The sequence below is a fragment of the Protopterus annectens genome, chromosome 10.part0, assembly GCF_019279795.1.
Source record: "Protopterus annectens isolate FY-2018-M chromosome 10.part0, PAN1.0, whole genome shotgun sequence".
Lineage (NCBI taxonomy): Eukaryota > Metazoa > Chordata > Ceratodontiformes > Protopteridae > Protopterus > Protopterus annectens.
The window spans coordinates 1,136,766,543-1,136,773,006 of NC_056744.1; positions in this window are offsets into that span (position 1 = coordinate 1,136,766,543).

Consider the following 6,464-nt stretch of genomic DNA (forward strand, 5'->3'; position numbering starts at 1 on the left):
GGAAAAGATGTAGTGAGGGTTGTAGACCAGCATCTGGCAGCTAGAGGATTACCTACCCCAGTTAGGTCTTCCCTCCCTCTTGGAATGGAAGCTCTCACGGTATATTCACCTGTATATCCTCCTCCGGCTTCCTCCCAGGTCTCAGAGACTTCGGTACCAATGGCCATACCGGTGCATTCTGTCTCAGATCTGACAGTGGAGGCTTCCCTGTCGGCACCGATTACTCTTGATGCAATGGCTCCTTTGGAACTGGTGCACTCTCGGAGCAGTGATTGGGCTGTGGCATTTACTTCAGTACCTATTTTTTCGGTGGCGCTGTCTATGGCCACAGCTTCCCCGGCAGCTACCGGTCCTCTCAGAGCTCCTCACCTGGAGGCGGGCTCCTCAGGGCGGGGTGTGACCCCAGTTCCAAGGTTGTCCTTCTCGGTTTCGGGCTCCCATCACTCCTCAGCAGGCCTGCTTTCCAGGTGATGGAGAGGGTCCTTGCTTCAACAGGCTCGCAGTTGGCACCATTGGCATCAACACCAGAACACCCCTCTAGCATGCAGCTGTCCCAATCCCCTACTCTGGGACCTCAAGCATGGGAGCTGCAAGACCTTCCCTTGAAGACAACCCCTCCTCCGGAGTCCTCCTCAGAAGATCCCATTGGGGAGCCACCCCTTAAGAAACTTTGCAAGAGGAAGCATCGTGATTCCCCGAGGAATCTATTACCGAAGACACCTATTGCAATGAGGGAGAAGGGTCCCCACAGTCTCCCCTGGAAGACATCTCATTTGGAGACATTCTTGAGATCCTCAAGCAGAGGGGAGACTGGAAGCCCTCCAACCCTTCTTTGGAGGAATCAGTGTTCTTGCAGGCCTTCCATGCTCAGCCGTCTACTTCCTGGGTGACTCACCCTACAGATAAGCTTATTAAACTTTTTGTGCAGTATGCCTGGAAGGCCCCGGACAACATAGAACCTGTCCCCTGGAGGCCAGATAAAATTTTATCCACCCCTGAAGACCAACCCAATTGGTCCAAACAGCTAGTAGTTGATTCCATGGTCATGGCAGCGGCCACCAACAGGGAACTGGCAGAAGATAGTTCCACTGTTCATCCCCCAAACAGGGAGTCTCATGCTATGGACAGACTGGAGAAGTGGGCCTATGCTTCAGTGACATTTGCCATTCGGTTGCTGAATTATCTGGCACACTTTACTCACCTCCAAAGAGACCTAATCTCTAAAATGTCTGCCTCTTTGGTGGGGATATTGCCTGAGGAGGTGCACAATACTGTTGTCTTTCAGCTAGCTACCCTGGAATCCATCTCGCACTCCTCGATGCACTTAACCTCTCACACTACTGAGGGGGCAGCTTGAGCAGCTACATCAGGCATCGTCAAGAGAAGGCACGCTTGGATGTGTTTGTGTAACTTCGCGGACTCCTTTAAATCTTCCTTCGTCAATGCGCCTGTTGACAAATCTTCCCCTTTTGGTCCTATAGTCAGAGAAGAAACACTATCACATAGTGAGAAGGACGGAAAGACCTTGTCTGCTGTGGGAATACACTTTTCCACCCCCCAGAGATCCTACTCCAGGAATCAGAGGTGAGGAAAATTGTGATTCGAGAAGTTCCAAGGATCTTTTCGTGACACTCGTGATGAGCAATCCCCCTGGGGCACAGGGGGCAACTCATCTGGAAGACATCCCTTTCAGGGCAGAGGGGGTCCAAGCAACCAGGGCACTAGAGATTCCTTCTCTGGCCGACCCTTCCAGTACTCCTGAGCAGCAGCCTGATTGCTTTCCTCTGGAAGCAGCTGGGGGTCGATTTTCCCTGCACCTGCAGGCCTGGCAACTCATAACAAGAGATGCGTGGGTGCAGAGAATAATATCCAGAGGCTATCATATCTCATTTGATCTTACTTCTAGGCCTGTAAAACAAATCCCTGATGTCCCACCCAGTCAGAGGGAGGCTGCAGCCTTAGAAATCGAAAAGCTGCTAAGAAAAAGTGTTATCCAGCCAGTCCCAGCAGACAAGAGAGGATCAGAGTTTTACTCAAGGTTCTTTTTAGTGCCAAAAAAGACAGGGGACTGGAGACCAATCCTGGTTCTCAGCTTACTAAACAAAATTCATAAAACCTCAAAAATTCCAGACAGTCATGGTACAGTCCATTCTCCCCTTTCTGGGGAAGGACAACTGGATGCGCTCTGTAGACCTCCAGGATGCGTATCACCACATAAAGATGGACAAACGCTCCCAGAGATTTCTCCGCTTCTAGCTGGGAACCAGTCACTATCAGTTCAGGGTACTGCCCTTTGGTCTCTTGACAGCCCCCAGAGTGTTCAACAAATGTATGGCAGTCATAGTAGCTCATCTCCGACTACAAGGATTCCAGGTGTTTCCATATCTAGACGATTGGCTCCTTACCGCCATGACCCGGAATCTTCTTATTCTCAGTCTCTCTTACACTCAAGGCCTTGCTCTTTGCCTAGGTATCACGATAAACATGGACAAATCACAAATATCTCCAACAATAGCACTGGAATTCATTGGAGCAATCTTCGACACAACATCCTGTCAAGCTTCCCTTCCTCCTCTCAGGCTTTCAAAAATAAGAAGCCAGATTCAAGCCCTCCTTCCACAGACATTTGTACCAGTACCTCTTGTACTACAGCTATTAGGATCTATGGCAGCAACCATTACCTTAGTACCACTGGTGAGGTTGCACATGAAACTATTACAGTGGCTCCTTTCATCACAATGGTCGATCTTAATCCACCCACTCAACCACATGATTCGCCTTACAAACCTTTGCAAGAAAGAAATGCTTTGGTGGATGAAGTGGATGAGGTGGATGAAGTCAGAAACATATCTTTGGTGCTGACCATTTTGCCTTCCCCAGCCCAGGACCATGGTGACCATGGACACTTCCCTGTTAGGGTGGGGGGTTCATTTCCAGGGAAAGATAGTCCAAGGCATCTGGTCCCCCATGGAGGCCAATTTGCCCATAAATGTCCTGGAATTGAGGGCAGTTCTCTTAGTGTTGCAAGCATTCCACTCATCTCTCCCTTCCGGGACCATTGCAATTCAGAAGGACAACATGTTAGTCATCTGATACATCAACAAACAAGGCAGAACCAGGTCTTACCCCCTGTGTTGGGATCCCATGAGAATTTGGCACTGGGATATTGCCTGAGGAGGTGCACAATACTGTTGTCTTTCAGCTAGCTACCCTGGAATCCATCTCGCACTCCTCAATGCACTTAACCTCTCACACTACCAAGGGGCAGCTTGAGCAGCTGCATCAGGCATCGTCATGAGTAGGCATGCTTGGATGTGTTTGTGTAACTTCACGAACCCCTTTAAATATTCCTTCGTCAATGCGCCTGTTGACAAGTCTTCCCCTTTTGGTCCTATAGTCAGAGAAGAAACACTATCACATAGTGAGAAGGTCGTAAAGACCTTGTCTGCTGTGGGCATACACTTTTCCACCCCCAGAGATCCTACTCCAGGAATCAGAGGTGAGGAAAATTGTGATTCAAGAAGTCCCAAGGATCTTTTCGTGACACTCGTGATGAGCAATCCCCCTGGGGCACAGGGGGCAACTCATCTGGAAGACATCCCTTTCAGGGCATTGGGGGTCCACACAACCAGGGCACTAGAGATTCCTTCTCTGGCTGACCCTTCCAGTACTCCTGAGCAGCGGCCTTATTGCTTTCCTCTGGAAGCAGTCAGGGGTCGATTTTCCCTGCACCTACAGGCCTGGCAACTCATAACAAGGGATGCGTGGGTGCAGAGAATAATATCCAGAGGCTATCATATCTCATTTGATCTCACTTCCAGGCCTGTAAAATGAATCCCTGATGTTCCACCCAGTCAGAGGGAGGCTGCAGCCTTAGAAATCGAAAAGCTGTTAAGAAAAAGAGTTATCCAGCCAGTCCCACCAGACAAGAGAGGATCAGGGTTTTACTCAAAGTTCTTTTTAGTGCCAAAAAAGACAGGGGACTGGAGACCAATCCTGGTTCTCAGCTTACTAATCAAAATTCATAAAACCTCAAAAATTCCAGACAGTCATGGTACAGTCCATTCTCCCCTTTCTGGGGAAGGACAACTGGATGCGCTCTGTAGACCTCCAGGATGCGTATCAACACATAAAGATGGACAAACGCTCCCAGAGATTTCTCCGCTTCTAGCTGGGAACCAGTCACTATCAGTTCAGGGTACTGCCCTTTGGTCTCTTGACAGCCCCCAGAGTGTTCACCAAATGTATGGCAGTCATAGTAGCTCATCTCCGACTACAAGGATTCCAGATGTTTCCATATCTAGACGATTGGCTCCTTACCGCCATGACCCGGAATCTTCTTATTCTCAGTCTCTCTTACACTCAAGGACTTGCTCTTCACCTAGGTATCACGATAAACATGGACAAATCACAAATATCTCCAACAAGAGCACTGGAATTCATTGGAGCAATCTTCGACACAACGTCCTGTCAAGCTTCCCTTCCTCCTCACAGGCTTTCAAAAATAAGAAGCCAGATTCAAGCCCTCCTTCCACAGACATTTGTACCAGTACCTCTTGTACTACAGCTATTAGGATCTATGGCAGCAACCATTACCTTAGTACCACTGGTGAGGTTGCACATGAGACTATTACAGTGGCTCCTTTCATCACAATGGTCGATCTTAATCTACCCACTCAACCACATGATTCGCCTTACAAACCTTTGCAAGAAAGAAATGCTTTGGTGGATGAAGTCAGAAACATATCTTTGGTGCTGACCATTTTGCCTTCCCCAGCCCAGGACCATGGTGACCATGGACACTTCCCTGTTAGGGTGGGGGGGTCATTTCCAGGGAAAGATAGTCCAAGGCATCTGGTCCTCCATGGAGGCCAATTTGCCCATAAATGTCCTGGAATTGAGGGCAGTTGTCTTAGTGTTGCAAGCATTCCACTCATCCCTCCCTTCCGGGACCATTGCAATTCAGAAGGACAACATGTCAGTCATCTGATACAGCAACAAACAAGGCAGAACCAGGTCTTACCCCCTGTGTTGGGATCCCATGAGAATTTGGCACTGGGCGATGGCTTTCAACCATTTTCTCATAGCAACGCACATTCCCGGGTGTTCCAATCTTATTGCAGACAATCTGAGCAGGAACATTTTGATGCCTCACGAGTGGTTCCTCAGTCCTATAATAGTAGATCAGTTCTTCCGCCATTGGGGCAGGCCTTGCTGTGACCTGTTTGCTTCTCCCTAAACAACAAATGCAGAAGCTGTTTTGCCCTCATCCCCCTCAGGGGGAGTCACAGATGGATGCTCTGATGCCTGATTGGCCCATGGGTCTGCTGTATGCCTTTTCCCCATTTCCTCTCATCCTGAAATTCCTCCAGAAAGCTCAAAGGTTGAGAAGCAGAGTGATCCTTATTGCATTTAGCCTCATCTGATTCACAGCCCGTGGATCCTGGATCAATCCCAAGGTTTGCTGTCTCATCCTCAGGGACAAATTCACCCCAGTCTCCACAGCCTCAAGCTCACAGCTTGGTTTCTCCACTTCAGATGATTTCCAGGCTACCTGATATTTCATCCCCCATTTGCGAGATTCTTCTGGCTTCACGCAAACCTTCCACCGGGAAATTTTATTCTTGTAAGTGGATTAGGTTTTCTAGATGGGCCAAAGAACATAACATAGACCCCTTTTCCATGTTTATTCAGAAGATTCTACAATACCTGACTACCCTATTACACGCAGGAGCTTCAGCATCAACAGTTACAGTGCATTTAGCAGCTATTGCAAATTTTCACAATGGAATTGACAATTCTTCTGTTATGTCACACCGACTGTGCAAAACCTTCATGAAAGGAGTATTACATATTAAACCTCCGGTCAAGCCTCCTATAGAACCATGGGACTTGCCTTTGGTGCTTCAGTCATTAACAAGTCCTCCCTTTAAGCCCTCTAACTCCTGTAATATAAAATTTTTGTCTTGGAAAACTACTTCTAGTAGCCCTTACCTCAGCAAGAAGAGTATCTGAGTTGCAGGCCTTGAGTGTCGAGAGACCTTACTTGATTTTTCATAGTGAGAGAGTGTACCTATGTACTGACCCCTCCTTTTTGCCCAAGGTCATTTCTGGATTTTCCATTAATCAGTCTAGTGACCTGTTGGTTTTCTTTCCTCACCATTCAAATAGAGGGGAATACCTCCTGCATACCCTCGATGTTCATAGGCAATTTTGTTTCTACTTGGACAGAACTAAACCTTTCAGAAAAACGGATCAATTGTTTGTGGTATTTGCAGGACCCAGATTGGGTAAGCCTGTGACTTTATCTTCTTGGCTCAGAAATGCCATCATTTTCATCTACCATCAGAACAAAGTGCCCTTACCTTCCATAATAAAGGCTCACTCTACTAGATCGATGGCTACTTCAGTGGCATTTCATTCCAGAGCCTCTATGGGTGATATCTGCACAGCAGCCACTTGGA